General features: G+C 47.0%; 1 protein-coding gene across 4 annotated transcripts in view; it reads left to right on the forward strand.

The window, feature by feature from the left end:
• Positions 1-334: 334 nt before the first annotated feature.
• The window catches only part of CCDC120 (coiled-coil domain containing 120), a 573,003-nt gene continuing 548,812 nt past the window's right edge, over positions 335-24,525 (forward strand). For 3 of the 4 annotated variants that reach the window (XM_069645501.1, XM_069645498.1, XM_069645503.1), the window contains exon 1: positions 335-830. The gene's annotated coding sequence lies outside the window, so the exon portion shown is untranslated. Of the gene's footprint in view, positions 831-23,307; positions 23,358-24,525 lie in introns of all 4 variants that reach the window. The other variant, XM_069645499.1, reaches the window with a different exon arrangement.

Raw genomic sequence — 24,525 nt, forward strand, 5'->3', positions numbered from 1 at the left:
ATCTGTGTGAAAAAGTGTAGCGTGCGCGCGTCTGTGATGTTATGAGTGATTGAGTTGGTTCATTTGTGTTTGAGGGGGTGCATGTTAAAATATAATGGAGATGGTTATGAGTTCGGGTGCTGTGGGGGGTGTGCTTGCAGCCTGCGTGCTCGGGGTCCCTGCTTATTAAGACGCCCTTAATTGCTAAAGAGATTGGCGAGGAGTAAAAACAAGCTCTCCGCAGGGCCCCTCATAGAATAGCAGAAGTTTGGTTACAGAGGAAGGACCCTGTCTGCGAGGGCGGCCCCCTGCGGCGCTTAGGGGGGTGGCATCCTCTGGCAGCATTGGCTCACGAGGTGTGAGAGGACCTGCCCTGCCCTGGCACTGCCAGGCTGTACCTGATGTAAACCCCGGCAGAGCGGAGGGGTGGTCCCGTCAGGGGCGCACGCCCAGCGCAGCGCTGCTGCAGAGGAGGGGGCCGGGGGGCGGTGTGTCTGCTTCCAACCTCCAGCCGTCAGCCCACACCCTCCGCCCCCCTCGGCATGGATGAGGAATGGCGCTCGGGCCGCAGAGCACTGAGGGGCTGCCAGCGGATCGGGTTCACATGGGGGGTCCCCCGGCCACTGGGGGCAACGGGGTGAGCGATGGCGTTCACTGGGCGCCCCCAGCGTTGCTGCCTCGCCCCCGCCCCCTGCGCTCGGTGTGATTGTGTCCAGAGACGGTTCGGCGTGTGCATTGCAAGGTACCACCGACCATAGCACGCCTCGGCCCAGGCCGGCGCAGGGGCTGCACAGACGCCGGGCATTGGGTGGATGTCTGCACAGAGAGCCGAGACGCCGGGTGCCGGGGAGGTAAGCGATGGGGCTGCCTGCATCGATCAGGAGCGGCGCTAAGTACGTGCACGCCTGTGCCAGGGGGCGCGCCAGCTGCGAGGCACGGAGGCTCGTGCTGACTACAGATGAGGGGCCGCCAAAAGATGTGCCCCTTTAGCGGGGCCTGCTGGTACCCGGGGCAGGTGAGGCATGGGGAACCAGGATTCTCCCTTTGGGAGTTCGGGGCAGGATCCGTGCCAGGGGAGTCCCTGCCGACCCACTGGAGCCAGGTGAGGTTTGGGGGATCTCACGCAGAAGCCCTTTCCCCCAGAGACTAAAAGCAAGGGGGCTTCCCCGAGCTGCTTGCTGCCCACGGTCAGTTACCTGGGCTTCCCTCTTGAAGATGAGACGGTGAGGCGAATCGATAAATACCGCCGGCCATGGAGCACGGCGGCTCCTTCTGCTTCCACCAGCGGTTGGTGGCCATAACCCAGCCAGGGTCAGGGCTGGCGGTGTAGGCCACTCTTCTCGCGCCCCCCCCCCCTTTTCTATGAACGAATGTGGACAATAAACAACCTGGGAATGGGAAAGAGGTGCATGGGGCGGTTTTTGGCGCCTCTGCTCATATCGGCGATTGAGCAATGCAAATACATCGCTTGTAAGGTGCAGAGAGTGACTGTTTCGCTCCTGCTAAGGATTGAACGGTAGAAATAAACCACTCCTAGTTGCGTAAACGAGGTGTGTACGTGTGGAGTGGTAACCGTGCTTCTCATTCTACCATAAAATCGACGATTGCATTAGATCGCTTCATTTTGGGAAAGAGGTCGATATTGTTCTTTTAATCCTACCAGTGATAAAGTAGCGCCAATAAATCACATCGGATTGGGAGAAATGTACATATGCCAGGCCTGTTGAGTGCACTTCTTCCCTGGATCGAGTGAGGAGTGGTGAATACCTTAAGGATGGGAATTAAGTGACGTGGCGTGTGCTTCTGCAGATATCATTGGTTTTCAACAATGACAATAAACCGCTCCCTGCTGGAAAAGGTATCTATGTAGCGGGTGTTGTTGACTCTTGTGATTAAGAAGTAGAATACACCCCATCAGAATGGAAATGCGATACATGAAGCACACATGAATGCTGGAATGAGGTGCATGTGTGAATTCTCGTGCTTCCACCATTGGTTGTATGATGATGATGATGATAAACCTCTTTGAGTTGGAATGAGGTGCATGCCTGAATGCTTGTGTTTGCACCGTTGATTGTATGATGATAAACCTCTTTGAGCTGGAATGAGGTGCTTGAATGAATTCTCGTATTTCCACCATTGGTTGTATGATGATAAACCTCTTTCAGCTGGGATGAGGGGCAAGTATGCATTCGTGTGTTTCCGCCATTGGTTGTATGATGATAAGCCTCTTGGAGTTGGAATGAGGTGCATTTATAAAAAATCTTGTGTTTCCACCTATGGCTGTGTAATGACGATGATGATAAACCTCTTAGAGTTGGAATGAGATGCATGCCTGAATGCTTGTGTTTGCACCGTTGATTGTATGATGATAAACCTCTTTGAGCTGGAATGAGGTGCATGAATGAATTCTCGTATTTCCACCATTGGTTGTTTGATGATGATAAACCTCTGAGTTGGAATGAGGTGCATGGATGAATTCTCGTGTTTTCACCATTGGTTTTATGATTATAAACCTCTTGGAGCTGGAATGAGGTGCATGTATGAATTCTCGTGGTTCCGCCATTTTTTGTATGATGATGATGCTAAATCTTTGAGTTGGAATGAGGTGCACACCTGCATTCTCGTGTTTCGACGATGATGATAAAGCTCAGAGTTGAATTCTCGTGTTTCCACCATTGATAAACCTCTTTGAGTTGGAATGAGGTGCATGTGTGAATTCTCGTGGTTCCGCCATTTTTTGTATGATGATGATGCTAAATCTTTGAGTTGGAATGAGGTGCACACCTGCATTCTCGTGTTTCGACGATGATGATAAAGCTCAGAGTTGAATTCTCGTGTTTCCACCATTGATAAACCTCTTTGAGTAGGAACGAGGTGCATGTAGGAATTCTTGTGTTTTCCCAATTTGTTGTATGATGACGATAAACCTCTTCGAGTTGGAATGAGGTGCACACTGCAGTGTTTGAGTTTCCATTGGTTCCAGTGACTGAGTAATGTAAACACACGTTAAACTAATTTTCCCCGCTGTTGCCGGACGACAGTTAGCCATCACTCGTTCTTAGAAGCCTGGCATTAGATAATGACAGAGAAGTATCCCATTGCATTGCCTTTTTTGAAGCAGAGACTTTAAGTGGTCTCCAGCCTTGTCCTCGCTTACTGAACGCAGCTGCTCACGTGCCCACATCAGGCCTTCCTTAAGTGTTTTTGTCTGCAGCGCTCCTACCTGAAGGTTGCTTCGTGCATTTGATCCCATCTCCTAGTGCCAGGCTATTATGCAAGTCTATGCAAAAGGACGAGCATATACGTCCTTGTCACATAAGGGGTTAAAGACGCATGTTCCAAAAGTACTTTTCACCCCACATTGCCACCCTCCTGTTGGCTGATCGTTGGTCCTTAGCTCGTGATGCCTCTGAGTTCTGCTGCTTTCTTAGTTCCTCTTCTGCCGGCCTCCTTTCACTCCTCCTGTGCTGGTTTCCGCTCTCTGTGCCACACAAAGCCCGTTCACACACCACCCCTTCCCTACTGCCACCCCACTCTACTGCGCAGACTCTCAAGGCCGCAGCTCCTACTCTCTCCCGCGCCACCTCTCGTCTCTGGCTAGTCCATTTTACCTTTCCATAATCCATTGTCCAGTTTCTGCCTTCTTTATCGGCACACTCCCCCATTTTAGTGCCATTGGACCACCCATCCCCATGGCACGGAACACGAATAGCTAGAAGCTCCTCAGCAAAGGCCATAACTCCCTGACAACAGCCCAGGGGCCACGTTACAGGCCCTCCGGTCTTGTGCCTTACTGCTTACCAGTCGCTCTGGAGCTACCCACCCATTGCCTGCCTGCTGCTTAGCTCATGTGGGAGTGACACACATTTGATACAGTTCTCTGGGGCTGCTTAAGGAGGTGGTCATCCAAGGTAACCCTAAACCTTGCGCCCAGACTTCCCATCACCCCAGGGGCAGGGGCATGTGCCAAGCAGCAGACATTACATGCCCTCTAGCTCCTGCCTCCAAATCTATGAGAATTAAATTATATTACCAGGATCTAGTTATTAGCAGTCCTGGTGAGCCCGTGACCAATGACAAAAACAGCTATGCCCAAGGATGTTGTGCCTACTTATTACTCAGCCCTCCCTGTCCCCCACACCCTGGCGAGGTTTTGCCAAAGCAACTAAAACGTCCATGAATATAGGTGTGCCACCCAGGACAGATGTGCCCAGTCACTGTGAAACATCACGGGTAGCCTTTTAAGCAAAACAGGGCGGAGTCCTTTGAAGTGCCTGGTGTCACGTGCAGGTCTGGTTAGTTGCATACTGAATTTCTGAAAACATGCACACCAAATGGTAAAAAATAACTCCACACCAGGGCAAATGTGGCGAGCAGCCAATCTCCGCCCCCTTTTCTACCTGACCCGACCGTGCTGATTTCCACCCGAATGCACAACGATCAAATCTGGTAGCAGGAATGTGTGTTTCCAGGAGCTAAACACCACCAAACACAGCTGATGTAAGTGCAGGCTACTGGCATGATCCAGTAGGATGGCACATCATAGCATCCGTGCATAAGATGTATAAAGCGCAAACCTACTTGGGTAGCAACAGACATGGGCACAGTGCGTACACACACACGCATTAGAGGTAGGGTGCAGGGGTAGCAGAAGTGACTGGAATGGGTAGGGCGGGCAAGCAGGGAAGGGCAGCTCGGTTGGTGGAAGGTAAGTGGCACGATTGGCAAGATGTTCTTTGACGAGTAGGGTCTCCAGCTCCTGACTGAAGTCTAAGATGGAGGTGGCCAGTCTGATCTGTGTTGCTAAAGCATGCGGGATGGGTCTTAGGGGGGCAAAGGGGGCACCTGGGACTCCTGCGAGTAGGGCGTTGCTGCATTCCATGTGGGAGATGACTAGGACTTGGATGGCTCTTCTGAAACCCACAGTGGGGAAGTAGGGCTCGACTTTGCAGAGGAGCGCCAGCTGTTTGGGGATATGTGATTTGGATGACAAGTCACAACTGATAGTTGAGCCAAGTCATTTTTCACAGGGTGAGAGTTGTAGCGTGCCACATGCTTTTTGACCCCTGGCTCTAATATTCAGAAAGTGGCCATGGGTCAAACAAAGATGTGACAGAAAACAAATGGGGCATAGCCAGGACATCTAAACAAGCATTTTGGTACAAAATGTAAGGGTGAATGTAACACTCGAAACAATTGGAATTTCAGTGCTAAATGGGTTTTATCTGAGCCTCCCACCTCCCCTCTTTCTATCTATCTATCTACTGGGCGCAGCAGTCACTATGGGCATCATGGCGCTTTAGAAATGCTACTGGTAAGCAGGGTCGGGCTGGGACCAAGGGGGAGGCTTTTGATAAAATGTGATGCAAATTGTACATTTTAAAGAATATTTATTCAGCAATACTGGTCAAAACTATTAGCTGCATAGTGAAGTAACTCATCAAACTGGCCCACGTTGGCCCAACAAGTGCCCACTTTGACCCAAAAAACTGGCCCACAGAAGTATTTTGTGTTTTTGGTTCGGCCATGCGCCTATTGCCCTATAAGCCAGTCCAAGCCTGCTGGTAAAACAGACGCAAAAACGACTTATAAATATATATTTTCAGACCACGTTTGAACTGGCTGAAATCAAAGCTCGCTGAAGAGACAAGGGGAGTGAATGCCACAGTCTGGGACCAGCAAATGAAAAAGCACCGCCCGGACACGCTCTCGCCATAGAGAAGGACCTCTATGAGTGCACCGTCTGTAGAGCGAAGGGAACGGCTAGGATACTAAGATCTAATCTTCTCCTGCAACGAGAGACAGCTTCTCTTGTGCAAAGCACAATGTATGATACACAAAGCCTTGAAGCTTATCCGGGCGGAAACTGGGAGCCAGCGTAGGCTTCGTCTGGCTTCAGAGACAAGCTGACCGGACAGAATACCATTTATCAAACGAGCAGACTAGCAGCTGCATTCAGTTGTATCTGCAGGCACTGTAGTATATAGGCCCGATGAGAAAAAAAGAGCAGTGTTACAGTAATCACGGCTGCCATTTAATACAGCTGCTACAACTGGGGCATGAAAACTTTCAGGGATAAACGGGAAATTATTCTTAAACTGTTTTAGCTTCAGAAAATCAGTGCAACAGATAGAATGAATCTGTGCTTCCATAGAGAGAGCGGGGGAAAGTTTAACCCCTAGATTTCTCACAGTTCTGACTGGGGTCAGTAAGGACCCCAGTGCGGCTGGCCAGCCATCAGTGGACCACAGGTCCTCGGAGGGCAACTATCATCACCTCTGTCTTGTCTCCATTTAGTTTTAATCAATTGGCACTCATCCACTCACTGATCGCCTGAAGACAAGATTTCAAGCGTTAAGGAGTGCCTTTTTTTGGTCAAGATGAAGCCTGAACAAGAGCTGTGTATTGTCTGCATGGGAAAAAAATACAAGTTCCAAAGGACCGGATAAAGCATGTAAGAGGCTGAATATAAACAAAACATTAAAAAGTAATGGAGGAAGGGCCGACCCCTGAGGGACACCACAAGAAACAAAAGCTGCAAGAGACTTGACCGATGAGCATGACACAGATTGCATCCGACATGCCAGAAAAGCTTGAAACCATTCTAAAGCAGGTCCCGCAATGCCAGCAGTGTGCAATCTGGATAGAAGAACATGATGGCCCAGAGTATCGAAGGCCGCCGACAGGTCTAATAAAACCTTTCCTTCTCTTCCCACAGTATCAGCATCTCCAGTCCTGAAAAAATGCAATGTAAAATCTTGAGAGTTGATAACGGAGGTCTCTCTCATATACTTATACTATAATGCTTGGCATTAAAGGGTTTTGCTACACCCTATATGTGTAGGGATCAGGAAGATCCTCCAACATGCTGGTCGAAGGATTGCTCAGGGTGGTCGGTCATACTTTCGAGAAAAAAAATGTCGAAAGACAAAAATGTCGAAAAAATAATATCGAAAAAAAAGTCTCATTCTTTTTTAAAAAATTCTATATTTATTTTGGGGTCCGGGAATAAAAAAAAATGGGTAAAACAAAAAAACATTTTTTTAAAAAAAAGGGGGGTTAGGGGCAGGAACCCCCCCATTTCGAATCAAAAACATAATTAAAAAAATTCGATATTTTTTCGAAAAAATGACTCGACATTTTTGTGTTCGAAAAGATGACTATAAACCATTGCTCAGTATATAGCCCAGGGGTAAACGTAGCAGAGCAGCCAAGACTATACTCTCATGAGTAGAGCATCATGGAGAAAAGGTGCAGGGTAGCATACAGCAATACACAGTATGGGAATGTCTTCGTATGTGTTGAAATATAGCCTTTAAAAGCTTTAACAGAATTTATATTTCAATATGTTACAGGTCAGCAGTGTTTTAGGAGTCAAAAGGTAGAGATTTCTGTAGAAGCCACAAAAAGTTCAGGAAACAGGTTTGTAGAATTTTCTGGTGAGATTTGTTTAACTTACTTCAAACCCAATGTTATTCAGTGTGACACACATAAAATGAAAGCTTGCAGTTGAAGGCAAAATGAGCTGTTAAACTCTAGGCAGAGTCAGCACAAGTCATGGTTGTGCTGAAATGGCGGCCAACACTTTCCTCTGGGCCCAGTGTCAATGCAGCAAAATCCAGCAGCAGGCCTCCGGTTAGAAGTAAAAAGAGGAGCTGCCGGAGCTGCGGTCCAGTTGTGAAGGTGCAGGGTGGGCATTAGTGGGCAGCAGCCGAGGTAAATCGAACAAGGACCCTGGGCGACATCACTGGGCCCAAGCAGCGGCAGCTTTTAGGCAAAGGGTCCTGTGGGCTGGCTGGCTGCCTTGTGAAGGCTCTCGGATGCAGTTGTGTGTCAGCTGCACACATGCTTGCAGCGGGTGATGGCAGGTTGAGAGATGGCCAGGAACAGCAACCGAGAGCTAATCGCTTGTGCAGGGTTATTATTCAAAGGGACTCTTTCACACTGCATGGAGTGTTCATGTCAGTGTGACACTTATTGTACAGAGGGATGCACACAGCAGGCTTTGCTTGTATATATGACTGATGCTGGCTGATAAAGTAAAGTGTAAACAGTCTGGCTTGCTATCACTCAACTTACCATCCACACTGAATCTGTTGGTTGTCTCCGTGACCATTAGTCTGGCTTTAGAGCATCCAGAGGCACGGAAACTGCTCTTCTGAACATCTGTGAAAATCTGCTCTCAAATCTCGACTCTAACTCTCCCTCTGTCCTCATTCTTCTCGACCTCTCTTCTGCTTTCGATATGGTAAACCACAACATCATGAACACCCGTCTCCGTGATACCCTGGGCATCACAAATCAGGCCCTGTCGTGGCTCACCTCCTTTCTCTCTGACCAGACCTCCCAGGTGGAGCTTGGGTCCTTTCTCTCCTCTATTACTCTCTCTACTTATGGTGTCCCCTAGGGATATAACCTATCACACTGGTGTTTCAATATCTACAGGGCCCCCTTGGCCCACAGGATCTCTACCTTTACCTCTAATGTTCAGTGTTCTGCAGATGACACGCAGCTCTCTTTCAGGCTATCCTCGGCCTCATCCTCCTCGCTCATTCCTGACTGTCTATCCGCAGGTCAGTCTTGGTTTGCTGCAAACGATCTTTGCCCGAAGTAAGACAGAGATCATACACATTGGGACCACAACTCCCGCTTTCCCACTCTCACACTGGCCGACCTCCCTAGGCCCTGCGCCCTCACTTAGCAATGAGGCAAAATATCTAGGGGTCATCTCTCCTTCTCCTCTCACATCTCAGACATCTCCAAAAAGTCCCACTACCAACTGCACCTTGTGAGAGGTATTCTGCCTTTTCTCACTTTCCCCCAGAGACTCACCACCTCGCAAGCCCTGGTTCTCTCTAGGTTGCACTATTGCAACAGTCTCTTTCTCACTCTTGCTACCTCTACTCTCTGTCCTCTACAACTCATCCAGAACAGAACCGGAGCACCTTAAGTTCCGTAAACTCCTCAAGAACTTCCTCTTCTCTTCCTCCTTCTCTCTCCCTCTCCCATACTAAACTTAATTCTTTTTCTATCCACCCTCCTTCTCCTCCCTAACTCTGTTCAGTTGTGTTGCCTTGTTCACCTCCAGAGCCTTACAGGTCCCAGGTTCCCCTGCCAGTCTTTTGCACTTGCCTCTGTGCCACTGCACTATGTTCAGCATTACTGCACTTTCAGATCACGCTCCACGAGTGGGGCAGCCTCGCTGCACTTAACCCAGGGCCCTGCTGGACTGGACTCATTTGTTCCCCCCAGTCCCTCCTTCCTCGCACCTCCATCTGTACGCATGCATGACCTAAATGTGTCCTGTCGGTTACATGTAATTATAACAAATCCAAAATAACTAATATCATAATAACGAATTCCCAAATAACAAATTCCTTAATTGTTGTTTTTGGGGGGTTCCGCCCCCAAAAAAACAATTTCTATTGTTCTTAATACTTTTACCCCACCCCCAAAACCACTATTCCCCCTCCCAAACCCCTTTTTTGGTTTTATTTCAAATTCAATATTTTGGAATTGGTTATTTTAGGTTCGTTATAATGGTATCAGTTATTTTGGTATTCATGATAATCACTGCATACCATACTGCCCTCGCCCCTTTTGTGTCCTTTCTCCCTAGCTTGGCCGCTACTGTAACACTTCATGCACTTATGCACTTGCACTAGGTGAAATGCCGTCAGGCCGAGTATGCTAGTTTTTGTCAATCACTCAGAAACTTCAAGGCCTTAGAGTGTTTACTGGATTAACTTGTTCCCTTCCCGCCTTGAAGTGCTTTGAAGCACTCCACCTATGTATAATCGCTGTATAAATGAACAATAAAATAAGTAAGAATAAATAAATCGGTGTCATGATGTTCCCTTAAATAGGTTACCTTGCACTCCAGTACTAGAGGAAGTGTGATGAGCCGGCACTCCTCACAGCCCCCCAACTCTCTTTTTTAAGCAACAACTGCATTTCAAAGTGACCTACTTGAGCAGAGCTGTGACCAAGCAGTAATGAACTGCACTTACTCAAAACATCTTTTGCCATCGGTGCAGCCTGACTGATGGGGCCAATGGCTGAGTCTGAGATTACTTTTCCGCGATATGGGGCTATTGGCTTGAGTAAAGCGAGCTCAAAGACATCCCAGGAGTGGATGCGTTTGGGCCAGGAAGTGGGTGGGAATGGCTGGCTATAGGGATTAGTATGGCCTTAGGTACTCAATGGACTGCAAGCTCAAATGGGCACAAGTGTCCCACTAAGGTAGATGGTGCAACTCGGCCCGCCCATGTTCTTCACATTTGATGTAATCACTAAAACAATGTCAGAGAATCAGGAAGACTCTGCGACCTGCAGGGACACTGGGATTGCCTGCATTCCAGGGTTTCAGTAAACATCCCGTATTCATTTCCACGTGGGGCCTTCCGTGAATTTGTTGCCTCCTGCTGCCTTGATGCGTAGAAAAGCTATATTCCAAATCCCCAAATGGGTAGCTTGGGGGACTGGCTACATTATTCGAGGTCCTGGCTCTATCAAGAACAAGTGTTGCCCCAAGGAAGCAAATGGCAGCCATGTTATTGATTGACCTTGGAAGGTTGAAAGGTGGAGTCGGTCCTGCTTGCATTAGTGCCATTGACCGGAAGGGTTTGCATTGCACACGGGTGGGGCGTCTACCAAAGTGAGCTAAGTTAATGCATAATATATTGCATGCACGCACCTCTGCCTACACTCTGTGCTATTTTCCACTGTTATAGTCAGTGCATTTAGATTAAGGGTACAAATGGGTGTACAACCCAAACTATGTTTTACAGGTTTTTGCAGGGGAAGCACTGACTTTCATGTAGTGGAGTGTGAAGGAGACACAAGGCACACACGAGCATGCAATCTGCACAGTGTCAGTCTCCTAGTTTTGCGTGCTCAGTACAGCAGAGCACAGATGTTAACGCAGGTACCAGTTCTTGCTAGGGGGATTTGAAGAGGAGGAGGGAGTGTGCAAAGAAACCATGGTCCATCCTATCTAGGGAACGCAGTACACAATGAGTGTGGAGTCCTCACCTGCGTGACCTCGGATGGACCGTTCTCAGCACAGGCTCCAGTACAGGCAGGGCCCAACTCCAGGGCCGCTCTCACAGCACAGCAGGGGCCGCTGCGTCCAGGGTGGGTGGCCTACGTGACAGGTACTCACTGGCCTGGCGCACCAGACAGCAAAAGTGTTACTCACGGTTGTGTTGGCCAGGCCGGGGTGTTGCTCCCACCTCGAATCAACAGACAAGAGGGAGCGAAGTTGAATAGTTCAGCCCAAGCTGGGGTGATCCCACTAGGGGTTTCCCAGAACCAGGCCTCCTCAACTTGAGGAGCTCTTTTAGGCAATACGCCCCTCTGTCTTAAGAAACCCAGACAGAGGAGTTGATTCCTCAAAAGAGCGGGGATGTCCACACAGCAGAACCAATGCTGTAAGAAAAAATGCGAGATATTAGATATCAGGATGATATAACCTGTTCAATAGGATGCCCTAAAAGATTGGCTCTACCTGGTAGGGTTGGACAGAACACCAGTACGGTAGTGCCTTATTAGAAGAGCTGCAACTAAAAGAAAAAGGGAGATGGGTAAAGTCGTCTATCTAATAAGTCAGAAAGATAGTAACCAACACTGAATCAGCTTACCCGAGGTAGAAGAGTAAAAGGACTTCAAGAAACAACAGAGGTACAAAAAAAAAAAAGGAAGGGTTAGTAAGGGTACTAATTCCCAGACGGCACGAGGGACGCCAACTAGAGTCGGGGTGGTGCACGAATCAGGGTAGCGTCCAGGAGTGCACGTTGGTTCCAAGAGTGTCTTTATCAAACAGCACAATCCAAAATAAAGTATAGTTCCAAAGATGTAGGTATCCAAATAGAGCTGCAGCAGGGTTGGGTTGTACACTTACCACAGAAGAGGATGTCCAGGCAGGAGAGAGGAATTGTTTAGAGCGGAAGACAGTAGTTAGATGGAAGGAGAGTAGTGTACTGATCTAGATAAAGCGAAGTGGAATGGTTTCCCAGGTAGCAAGAACGTGTCCCCAAGAGCGGAAAAAGGGAGCCAACCGCCAGAGGGAACAGGAGGAAACAAGATCAGAACGTCCTGAGAGACGCAGGTAATTAAAAAGTGAGCAAAAGCTCGAATGCGTAAAAGACGCAAGTCCGGTTCACCAAAACAAAGAAGGAGCAGGCTGTAGCAAGTCGAGTAGGCAAGCAAAGTCCAAAATACAATAAATCAGTCCAAAAAGAATCAGGATAGAAGAACACTAATTAGAAGCGTATGTTTGTTAGGGGGCGGAGCCTGCCTCGCTGCGTCCCGATCAGCTTACTGGGCACGTGACCTGGCCCGGGAAACGCTAAGTCTCCATGGCAACTGCCAACGCTGCAGGAATGAAGCGGCAAGTCGCCCATGCCTGCGGGAAGGAGACAGAGACGTAACAAAAAGGCTGCTGCCGGCCTCCAGCCAGGGTGCACAGGCCACCACGTCTGATGGACGGTACGGACAGTGGACCAATAAGTTAACATTCTGAGGGCAGGGGGCTCAGCCAGGCTGCACACTGCACTTCAGCATTCCCTGATAAACTCACACCATGACCATCACGTCGATCGGTCGAGACTCGACGGGGCACGTATCGTATGATGCTTCGTCCATGGCCTGGCACGTTGAGTGAAAATGCACAGGTGCCGGACTGTGCCAGCGCTGCCACGCCCATGCCACGTGTGACCCTGACCCGACCCCAACCTTCGCGGCGTGGCGGCGCCGTCTGGTCTGCTGCTGCTGCAGCCAGCCCCAGCCTGCAGACAGTCAGGGCCGGTGCTATCACAGGTAAGGCAGTTAGTATACAATTAGCGTGGAGGTGTTAAAGCAGCATTTTTCCACTCTAACATTTCCACATATAGGCAAGCGCCTAACCTTGCCTAGTGATAGCAGCGGCCCTGCACTGGATAATTCCTATAGCATGCACAACCATTTTATGCATGTCCCCGGTGTTCTTACCCCACACACTTGAAATGTCATTGAACATCACAGACTTGAAGGAGTTCACCTTTTCATCTCAAAACATCTTTTTTTCGTGGATGCTGCTTGTGGAACTTAAAAGACCCCTTAACTCCAACTGACCCCCTCTCCCCCCATCTCCAGCTCCACAGGGCCCTCTACAGGGCAGTGAATGAAAATGGAGAGGAAATAAGGGCAGGATAGTGAGGGAGGAAAGTACAGAAGGGAGAGGTAACATGAACACTGGTGGGACAGGAGAGTGGAGAATGAAGGAGGGCAGCAGCATGAGGGAGAGATTGAGAGTGAGGGAAGGCAGGAGATAAGGTGATTGTACAGAGCCATGTGAGGGTAAAAGGGTGAATGGGTATGGAGAATGGACGAGGGCAGGAGAATGGGGCAATAGTTAATGAGGGACAAGAGTGGGGGTAAATGCAGGGTAAAAAGGATGAAAGGGGGAGATAGAGAGCAGAGGATCAGGACTGTAGGGAGAATGGGGAATAATAGAGGTCTAACGAGTCAGAGAGAAATGAAAAGTGAGGGAGGGCAAGAGAAAGGGAGCGAAGGGAGGCACGTGAGTGAGGAATGTAGAGTGGAGGTGCAGCAATGTAAAGGCAAATCGTGTGATGTGGGTAAAAGAGGGAGGGAAAAGAGAGTGAAGGAAGGCAGGTGAGTATGCAAATAGCAGCAAAATGAGAAAGAGAGTGGGATCTTTATAACAAATAACCTTTGGCAGAAATGGAGAAAGAAAAGGCACCACACCTTTTTCATTGCTCCGCAGCACTCCCAGGTTTAGCTTTGTGTCAGCATCATTTCAATAAACCGATTAGAGGATGAGGACCCAGACACAGGGGCGCCTTGGTAAGGACTGTTGTCCCTTAACAGGTGCGATTGGTGGGTGATAATAAATGGAAGGGGAGTACAACGCTGCATGCTGTGTAAATTATTGGCTCAAGCAGATGACCTTATATTGAATTCTGTTTCACTGTAAATACCTTGATATTGCTTTTAGGTCCACATTCAGGCTGCTACAGCAATCCTACATTCAGGGTGGTAAAAATAAAGCTATACATGTGGTTGTGCTTGACCTATTTCTATAACAATATATATGTATAATGTCAGGATGGTTTCTTATGTGATTTGTGTACTTTTCAGGGCATTGCTAGAAAAACGAATTATTTTGTTTTTGGAAACCCACACCATAAAATATACTTGTGACCTATTACTGGGAAGGTATGTGGTCAAGTGATTAAATCAAAGCCTGAGTCCAAATACTGATTTCACCACTTTAACGAAATGTGTGATCCTGGGCAAATCATTTAATCTCACTGTGCCTGACCTGCTGCCATTGGGTGTCGCTATAAGTGATTTAGTTGCAATTCTTGCTATAAAGAAAAACCTTCATGGTTTACTAAACTATTGAATTGTTGAATATTAATAATTCAATATTTATTGAAACGCACATTATTCTCTTGGCTTACACGTCGAAACGTCTTTTAATGTCTTTACCAATGGTGTCCTAGAGAATTGAAGACTGATGTCACTGGTTGTAATGTTATTTATTGTGATGTCACTTGTGATCATGTCAATTCATATTGTGCAAGTTATGGGTCTGCATATCTTTTGCTGGACAGGTCCAGAAGACAAATTAGAACATATCAGTGTCTTGTATGCCTAACAGTCCCACAGTGTTGTGATTCTGTTGCTCTGTGCATGCGCTCGACAGCCTCAGGAAGGGGGAGGGGGGGCAGCTGCCTCTGTTTTGGCAGTCTGACTACACAGCAACATATGTCTTTCTATCATGGCATTAAATGGGCATGTTGCTTTGTGTGCATGTTACAGGCTGCCCTTTGCTAGCTGCTGTCACCTTAACTCAAGACCTTGGGCCTCATTCTGACCCTGCAGGTATACTGGCGGTAGAGTCGCTAGGATACCGGCAAATGTAGTTACCATTTCCGGCACCCGACCCAGCAGCATTGCCGCCGAATTACGGGTGAAGGAGTGATGGTGTAAATCCCCATTCATGGAGTCCCAGAGGACTCCATGAGGGAATTTGCCGTCATCACCAGCACCCACAATGCCGGTGTTGGTAGAGAGGGCTTTTTTCCGGTATGGTGCCTGGCTTACCAGAAAGCAGGGTTGAGAGTGTATGTGTTGTGGCTAATGTGAGGAGATTGGGAAGGTGACGGAAGAGGACATTGCAGGGCCCGCTCACCGTTTGCCCGTCATCCAAGTGCTAAATCCATCTCGGGGCCCAAGAGACTTGAACCAGGCGCTGGGCATGAGTGCAGTTATTCCCGTTCCAAGGGTGCAGGGTTCTATGTTCTTTTATCGCCAGTCATTTCTACGACTGGCTTTTTAATGAGTACAAAATTGCAAAAAATATCCTCACATTTTGAGGGGGGGTTACCCAGCTAAACCCTCCATTCTCCACCTATTTTTACCTTTTGCCTACCGCCCAAGCACTTATCTGCGCATTCCCACCCCCCCCTAAACATTTCGTTTACCTTTTTCGTAATTCTGTACAGGTTTAAAAGCCAGTCGTAGGAATTACTGGCGATGAAAGGACGTTATACCTCCCGGCTGTAGCCTCAGTGGAAACAGCTGTTCGGGTGCAGGAAGAGCCCTTCTGACGATCATGCTCGAGCAGTTGTAGGTCTTGGACACTACTTGCAGTAGAGCCAGCATCTCAGACACAAAGGGATTGCTTTCCCTGGCTACTAGTGCTATTCCAGTGAGACGTGCAGTCCTGAGCTGACTAATTCAACTGTATGCGATGAGTCAACGGAGGGGAGCACGAGTGCGGTTCCCCTTGGTACTGGAATGATGCCTGGCATGCGGAGTGTTTTAGAAGTGCATCCCCGTCTCATAGCCTCCTCTTGGCATCCAGTGCCAACACTATCGTTGCCTCTCAACCCTCAAAACCGATGAGAAGATGAGCTGCTTAGACTGGGGCTCTAGATAACTTAGCAAAGTCTCTCATGGCCGCTAGATGCCCCGAGCCGTAGGCGACTGGGGATCTTTCTTTGCTCATATGTGATATAAAGACTGATAACTCTTCAAGAGGAAAGAGGGGGCTGGAGCATTTTGTGCTCCGAGAAAATAGGAGTGTGTTAAAGGAAAGCTCATTAAGCTGCTTTCTGAGTGGAATAACAGAGGATGCAGTCCGGTTTGCAAGGACTGACGGCCAAGCTTCCATAGATCTGTCTGGAAACAAGTCCTCTTCTCTGCGGCTCTTGCCTCGAAGGCCCATACATTCTGGATTCTGAAACGAAGCGCAAGAATCATAATTCTGACCCGCAAAGGTGTGCTTTCGGTCAAATTGAATATTTGTATTCCAGTGCATCATCAATCACTTGGTTAAGACCAGCGCCATTTTCCAGGATGCCCTCTGACTATTTATGGCCTCGATGGCATAACTCCAACCAAAATATCACTCTCACCATGAAGGTTGCTCATCCAAACTGTGCCCTAAATATTTCTGAACCCATCCGCACCCACCCTCACTTTACCACCGGGCACCAAGGATGGAACCAAAACACACGCCCCATCCTGCCTGTGTACAACGCTAGGTCACTGCCCGAGCATCACGACCATCCGGCCTGTATAGTAAGAGGGGTGGAAATGTCAACAAAGCCAACAGTTTTGCCTTTTGTGTAGGCATGAGATCGGCAGTTGCCATGCACTACCTTTTTTTCCCATTCGTTATTTACAACGCGCTTAATACCCATAGGTTTCTAAGCACGGACCCGGGGATCGAACCTGTGTTGCTCTGCGTTGTCTTGCTTCGAAGGCGAGCGTGTTGCCCCTGAGTTATCCTCCCGACTTAATGGTACTTCTTTGCCAGAAGATGTCAAAAGTTGTAAAATGGTGGGAGAACTCGAGCATATGCTATTAATGCATAGAAAATAACTAATACATTTACTCAAGATAAAATTGTTGGCTTTGCCAATGCCTGTTATTAATAGGACATCTGTGCAAGGAACAGATGCAAGGACACACACATTGGTTATAAATCAAGTGGTTGAAGGCAGATATTGGTGAAGACACCAGGAGTTAATTTACTGCCAGAAGCCTGCTTATAAATAACATTTGCATGTTTTATATGTCACAAAGTTTGATGTTGATGCATTATAGAACGAGCTCAAAGAGATTCCAGGAAGATATGTTTTCGGCTGGGAGGGGCATGTAGTCGGTGGAAGTGGCCATAGAGATTAGCATGTCCATGGGTGTTCAAAGGGTGGTTAATTACCCAGACAACATTGACAGGCTGTGTGTCCCTCCTAACATCCCATCCCTCTCCTACCTGTACCCCAATGCAGTACTTTGGGCTCATAGGTGGTGCTGAGGTGCCACATAATAAACACAACAAAAAAATGGAGAAAGGGGCTTAAAAAGGGGTTTGGGAGTGTGTACTGGAATGGAGGAGCAATGGGAACAGGGAATGCATAGTGTATAGTAAGACTCCACGGAATTCTCAGGAAGAAAACCATTGGAAACTGGAATTGCCTGGGGTTCACTACAGCATGAATATGTGCAATTTCTGTACAGCAAAGAAAACAAGTGGGTTACTACACAGGGGGCTGTGATTGCTTTATGGTAAAACCCCAAATGCAGCCTCAATCCTGGGAGCCGCACAAAGGCAGAACAAGAAAAAAACGAAAGTTCAAGAACACCTCACTAAACTCACGTGGAAGGGGAAATCCAGTGAACAAAGACAAAAAAAAATGGCCGCCTCAATCAGCCCTCCAACCCCAAAAAAAGAATGAAGCGCCCTCAGTTGCAGAGTTGCTTTGCTGGGAAAGTGCATATGGAAATGCTGGAAGAGAGGACGCGCCATCTCCTGCAGGGCTTCCGCATTGGATGTCATACACGGTGATGGAAAACCTGGAGGACAGGCTTCAGAATAGTGCCCTTTAAGCACTGGCTCTGGTAGGACATGCCACTAATGAGGAAAATGAAATCACCTGTGCTTGCAATATAGAGCAGCGGCTCACATTTCAAGCTGCACGCTTCTAGCCAGCCATAAAAAGTCACTCGCACCCACATTTCTCCACATGCACACAGCACCCCAAGTCAAACTCACCAAGAGTCCATTGTCACTCGCCAAAGGCTAGTGGCTAGAGCACATTCTGAGGCCTGTCCTAAAAGAAGGAACTCCATCCTCGGGTCGGGATTTAACGGGGTGTTGCCTCAGCCTGGATCTGCGACTCTGACTGCCAGCTCTGTGGATTGCAATAGCTCAGTAGGAGGCAGCTTGAGAAATGTTCTACAGGTAACATGGCATAAAGCAACACAGCATTAGGAAGGGTGAATAATCCATACTCCAGTTCCAGGTCTTCCACTAGACCAGCACAGGACATTAAGGCTACTGTTGCGAAATGTGCTGCAGGTAACATGCCATTAGGAAGGAAGAATAATCCATACTCCGGTTCCAGATCTTTCATTAAACCAGCACAGGAAATTAATGGTAATGTTGCGCTTCAAAAACCTTCCAATTCCAGTTCCAAGTCTTCAAGTAAACTCGTACATTAAACAGAGGCTGACACTGCAATGAACATTAGCTTTCTGGTTCCAGACCTTCCAATAGTCCAGCATTGTGGGTGGTGCAGGGCTTTTATCTTGGATATGCTTAAAGACACATATTATTATTGTTGCCTATTGGCACTAATTCTGGGACTTCATTTCACCAAAACGCCTGGGGTAGCGGAAGTGACATCACATGACCCTTGACCTCTGATGACATCACAGGATGTGATGTCATTTGACCCCGCCCCGAAGTGACATCACAGGGAGCGATGGAACACGACCTTTCAACCCTTGACAAAACAGGAAGTGGCATCACATAGCATTGTTTCTAAGTACAATACGAAAACTATGGTTACGATATCACTGTAAAGTGATATATATTTCATACAAGAAAGGATCACCATATGTATCGTTAATATCAGCGCGTATAGGCCCATATTACCAAATGACTGTGAATGCAAGCAGTCGTCGAAGGCCTAATGATATGGTATTATATAGCACTTAATGTGTAAGTGCTTCATATAGAACAAATTTACATACAATATCACCCAACCTGTGTTGGTACTCATCTATCAACCTCAGCAGGATGGAAAGCTGAGTTGACCTTGCCGGAAGTCGAACTTGCAACCTGCAGATCACACACAAAGTGCAGCAGTGAGCGCTCAACCCAGTGAGCATTATTACCGGCTATAGCTATCAGAAAACCAGCCACTGCAGAAACAAAGAGCCACATGCTGCTGGCCACAGCCAAGGAGCCTCAATTTAAATAAAATAAAAAATAATAAAACATTTCTTTTCGTTTCTTTTTTTAGGGGTAGCAAGGGAGAGCCCAGGGGTCGCATGTGCAACCGCTGGCGACCCCTAAATGACGTCCCTGCACTAATTCCCTTGACCTTCTAGTCTTGAACTGCCAAACCCTTCCTCCTCCGTTGGGCACAGGCATGTACCCGACTGGCTAGCGGTGCCAGAGAAATGAAGCTGCCACTAGAGCACAGCAAAACACCTGCCCAAGAAAGGAAATCACCATTTAATTTAAGCCTGATATAGTACGTGCAATTGAACCTAAACACGATAATTGTATGGGGAATGTATAGGAACTGTGCTTAAGATGACATTTAACTTGCCGTCCAAATCTTAAGTAAGATAATATTTTTGATGCCAAGCAGACTTTAGTCGATTCTCAAAAGCCCTGCAAAGACCCACGTCAATACAGCAGTGTGGCAGCGGGGCATATTCTTAGCCGCAACTAAACCATCACACAATTCTTTTATGGCAGAAACAAACGTTTATAATAAATATGGTGGAATCGAGAGACCTTGCCACTACATAAAGGCAATGTATTTATTGCTGCTACCATCTTCAGAACCCATTCTAAACTGAGCTAAAGTGTTAAAAATGCACCCATAACACTGGGTAACCAATAGGTTTGCACTACCAAAATCCACGTGCTTTTCCAAAATGAAAGATTTGCTCCAGGAGCAGACAAAAGTCAATTCACTGCAGTTTTTGCCAATAACACTCCTTTGCCCAGTTTCCACAGCAGCGTTAAACAATGTATGTTTGCCCCTGTACAAATTAGAGTCAACAGTGGGCAATTTACTGTTCTCCAGACGCTTTCACTATGACTTCCATGGTCCCTCGCTATTGACTAAGCTGGGTCGGGTTGATGGGAGTTGTAGTCCATAATATCTGTACAGGCAAAGGTTGCAGACCTGTGGTCTGCACCATCATTACCTCAACAGACTTTGAGGAAGTACAGAGTAAGTCCGAACCGAAACTGCCCCAGCATATGGGCCCCACAGGAAGCAGATATATGATATAATAGGTTATTTATAACACGCTTAATGCCTAGAGGTTTCTAAGCAGGGACCCGGGGTCGAACCTTTGTTGCTCAGTGTCATCTTGCTTCCAAGGCGAGAACGTTGTCCCTGAGCTATCCTCCCAAGACTCACTTGCGAATACTTAAGGAACTACCCTTGGATTAGAAATCAAGGATAACTGCTGGTTCCTGCGTATAATAGCATCCGAAGAGCTTTGAACGCTGCCCCTTAAGCCATGTAAAGCACAATAAGGTTACAGAAAAGACATTGCACCAAGGAACCAAAATTCACGGGCAAAAGAACTTCAGCACAATTATTGACTAAAGTCCGAAGGGTAGGGACTTACAAAAATTGGTAATCAAGGGACATGTGAAGGAGACTAAACACTTGGTGCCCATGCCCCCAACTCCAATTACTATGGGGAAACCCTCTCCTTAGAGTTTTTGTATTCTCTCAAATTCGTGCAGGTAGACAAACCATAAAAAACATGCTTGTCCAGGCTTTCGCACTACACGCCTATCCATCCAGGTGCTTTTCCCACACCAGTCAGCACCAGGTTGAAGGTGCAAAGATTAAATGACACTTGTGTTCGGGTCACGTGGACCAGGCCTGTTGGCCATCGTCCTGCAATTGCTAGTCAGCGTCATAAGGCAAGCAAGCCTCGAAATCATAATCACTATGGACGTCTATGGTAAGGACTGCCATAGAAAAGATTTAAAGTACAAATCGGATCAGTCAGAGATTTCTTAAGTCACAAATCTTTTTGATTTTGACTCGTTCGTGTCCTTTGTGAGTTCTGATGGTACTGAAGGCAGGCACGTGATGTCTGCGTGATATTTTCATCTTTCCTATCCTGTGACACGTGCTGTTCTAAACTGGCCTGTAGCTCACTTGACTAATGCATCCACGAGAGGGATCTGTGTTTAACCTCACGGTCACAGGTTCGAAACCCAGCAGGACCACTCAGTCCTGCAACGTTGACAAAATGAATACCATTGGGTTGGGTAACAATGCACATCTGTTTTCTGTCTATGAAGTCAGGAGACTCCCCTCGGGGTGAACATGCACGGCCATGTTTTTAGCTCATCTTCGTGTCCCCAGACATGTGTTTGCACTCATGCGCTCTTCACACACTCTGTCCTGACCTGGTCTTCCCTACTATTCTGCCTGTGTAATGCTACTCGGCACGGTTCGGAAAATGATCAATGCACTTACACCTACCAACTCCCACGCCCGAACCTACTACCAGCACCTTCTAGCGCTGACTCTTCCTCCAGTGATCTACGCACAGCCACCGAAATGGGTTAACCCAGACATCCAGCCTCCTAACAACTCCTCAGACACACACACACACATATTTCACAAAAGGAGCATGACAAATAATTGTGCTTTCAACAACACCTGACCAAGGACTAATCCCAATGGACACACATACCACAGATTGCACCTCACAGTACTGAGCTACTGTTCAAAGATACTGTTCACTGGCAACTGGAACATCAATTGGACCTCTCCTCTGATCTATGCTACATTGGACTAATGAAAGTGCATAGGGGGAAAAGGGGCGGGGATCTAAAACTGAAATTACGATAAATGGAAGCCAAACTTATTTGTCTCCTACGATGTACCACGCGAGGTCTTAACTCTGAACATGAGATGCATGTCTTTTTGCAAACATGGTGTCATTGCACAATATGATTTTCCTGCTGTTCGTAATATCTCTTTGTATTCACTGATAACATCCAGTCATTTTCATTTATCCAGTTGCCTTTCACCCTGTTTTTCTCCCGTGTCTCTTTGCTCACCAGCACTCAATAGGACTTTTGATTTTGATCTCTCCTCTATTTCCTTACTTTCATTTCCTTTCCTAATTTACAGTCTATTTTTCCTTACTTGGCCTTAGATTTATTTATTTCTTTTCATGCTCTATTTGCTCTCAGTCCATCACCATTCATTCATTTACTAACACTGTACTCTTGATGTTCCCATTGTATCTCTTACATGTCGCTAATGATATCAATCAATCGCGCGGTCACCTACGTCACTCCCGTGACGTACGTGGCAGCCGCGACATTACCAACGCGATTACGGACGTTGTTTACCTAATACGTCACCCCTGCGACGTATTTCCCTCATACTGCCGCCCACGTCAACTTCGTTACGTACGCGGCCACCTTTATTATTTAAACGCGGCTGCATACGCGGCTCGCTGGAACATTCCAGCCATACAGAGATTCTACGCGATTGAACGAGTAAGTAGGACCTCCGCTTTTCTTCCCTATTACTAATAATGACCTTATCTTCGCTATGCCAGTCCCTCACTCACTTTGTTACTTCATAGGCAATATATTGGGTTTGAGCCATTACGGCGTTTTCCATTTCAAACGTGAATGCGACTTTTCTGGCACCATCCAGCAGATTATTACATGGTATGTGACAACACATTTCTCATCATTTATTCAGCGACATTGAATATTGAGTGTTACCTGACTTCATATCCCAATTCCACAGGATTCTCATGTCCATTCGCCATCTGTATCCCCACGTGGTAAGCATTTTTCGGGTTCTACTAACCACCCTTAACTGGTCTATAATTTTCCCCATGCTTTGGCTCTCTTACCACTAGTGCCACCCTGATTATGGCAACCACCCACCAGTTACTTTGCTTGGACCCACTTGCCCATTTAATCACTTTGCTATTATCTTCGAGTTCCAATTTAGATGCTTGTACACTTACTTGCTCTTATTGGCTTCGCAGTTGATTTAATTATCTCACTATGTTAGCTTTACTTTCTTCTCTGCCTTTTGCATTTTCAGCTTTGCCTTCCGCGTTGTTCTATCCAATTCCTCCTCATGTGGCTGGTGCACAAACTGCATGAGGGATTTCAGTTCGTGTGAGGCACTGTGATTATTCGTTATGCATTTTTTAATGTACTATCATACATTACCATGTTCATGATTATTCATTTCATTTTTATTTTCTCTGCAGTGTTCCTTCACTGTTCCGCAAACGCTGCTCTTACCTTCCTACCTGACATGGTATGCTTCATATTTTATCTTTTTTTTTTTTTCGTCAACACTTTATCAATTTTCTCATTTATTGATATTTTGCTAATGTTCTTCTATGGCTAATGTCACAAGTCCACTTACCATATTGGACAAATGTCTGTGTTTCTTTTTCATTTTTTAAAAATAATTTTTTCATACATATTATTTGTCCTTGTCAATTTTTATTTGTGATTTTTGTTAATGTATATTACTATTTATTTGCATGTCTTACTTCCTTGTCAATTGGTAACTGACTTTGGTCCAATTACCCAGCCTTGAAGACGTCCCGAGTGTCGAAACACGTGTCGGCTGTATTCTACTTCATTAAATACTCTACTTTGATTGTAGTTGTTGATCTTCAATGGTGTAAACGCGCAATTCCACCCCTCATTTTATTCCAATATTGTACTGTTCAAAGATGCCAGCCCAAACACTGGCAACCCACACTCTCTGCAGCACTCCATTGTTCCCAAGCTTGGTCAGTGCTTTAAATAATATAAGAAAAAAATTTACAAAAAAAAATTGCTTTGTGCCCGAGTATCCCCATTGTAGGGCCTAAAATGAGGGGAAAAATTGGAGACCATCCACTGCAGGCTTCAAGTCAGAGAACGGGGAGACAAATGCATGATGGTCCCAGAATGAAGGGTGGGTTATTGTGAGCACACAGACACAATGAGGACAAGCGATGACAATGGTGGGGATTGAGTTCCCAACATAGCACACACTCGTACCCCTAACTATCATGAGACTGGAGGAAACCTCAGGATGTAGCATTCACACCCTGGAAGGAGTGGCCAGAGGCTTCCCGAGGCCAGAAGTGAACAGCCACAAGGCAGCCACTGTTCCTCCGCTCTCTGTGCATCTTCCCATTACAGGGGTGCACTTTTCAGTAGACCCAATACATCACTCAGCTTTCATCCTTTTTCCCTGGTCACCCGTCAAAAAAACGGATTTAGATTCGTCTGGCACCCCTTTCCCTGGTGACCCAGGCTGCCTTGATTTCAGTAGCTCGCTCTTTTCGTGGGCACATACTTAGTTTAGCTGTGACTCACACCCTTCCCGTTGACAAGCTCTTTGCTGTTCCTCCTGGGATGTAGTTCCCAGGATGCTTCTCGTCTGTAGCGCGTGAGTGAGTGAGTGATGTCCCTGGAGTTGCTGG

The sequence above is a fragment of the Ambystoma mexicanum genome, chromosome 2p (genome assembly GCF_040938575.1).
Source record: "Ambystoma mexicanum isolate Mex_15411 chromosome 2p, UKY_AmexF1_1, whole genome shotgun sequence".
In the NCBI taxonomy this organism is placed as follows: domain Eukaryota; kingdom Metazoa; phylum Chordata; class Amphibia; order Caudata; family Ambystomatidae; genus Ambystoma; species Ambystoma mexicanum.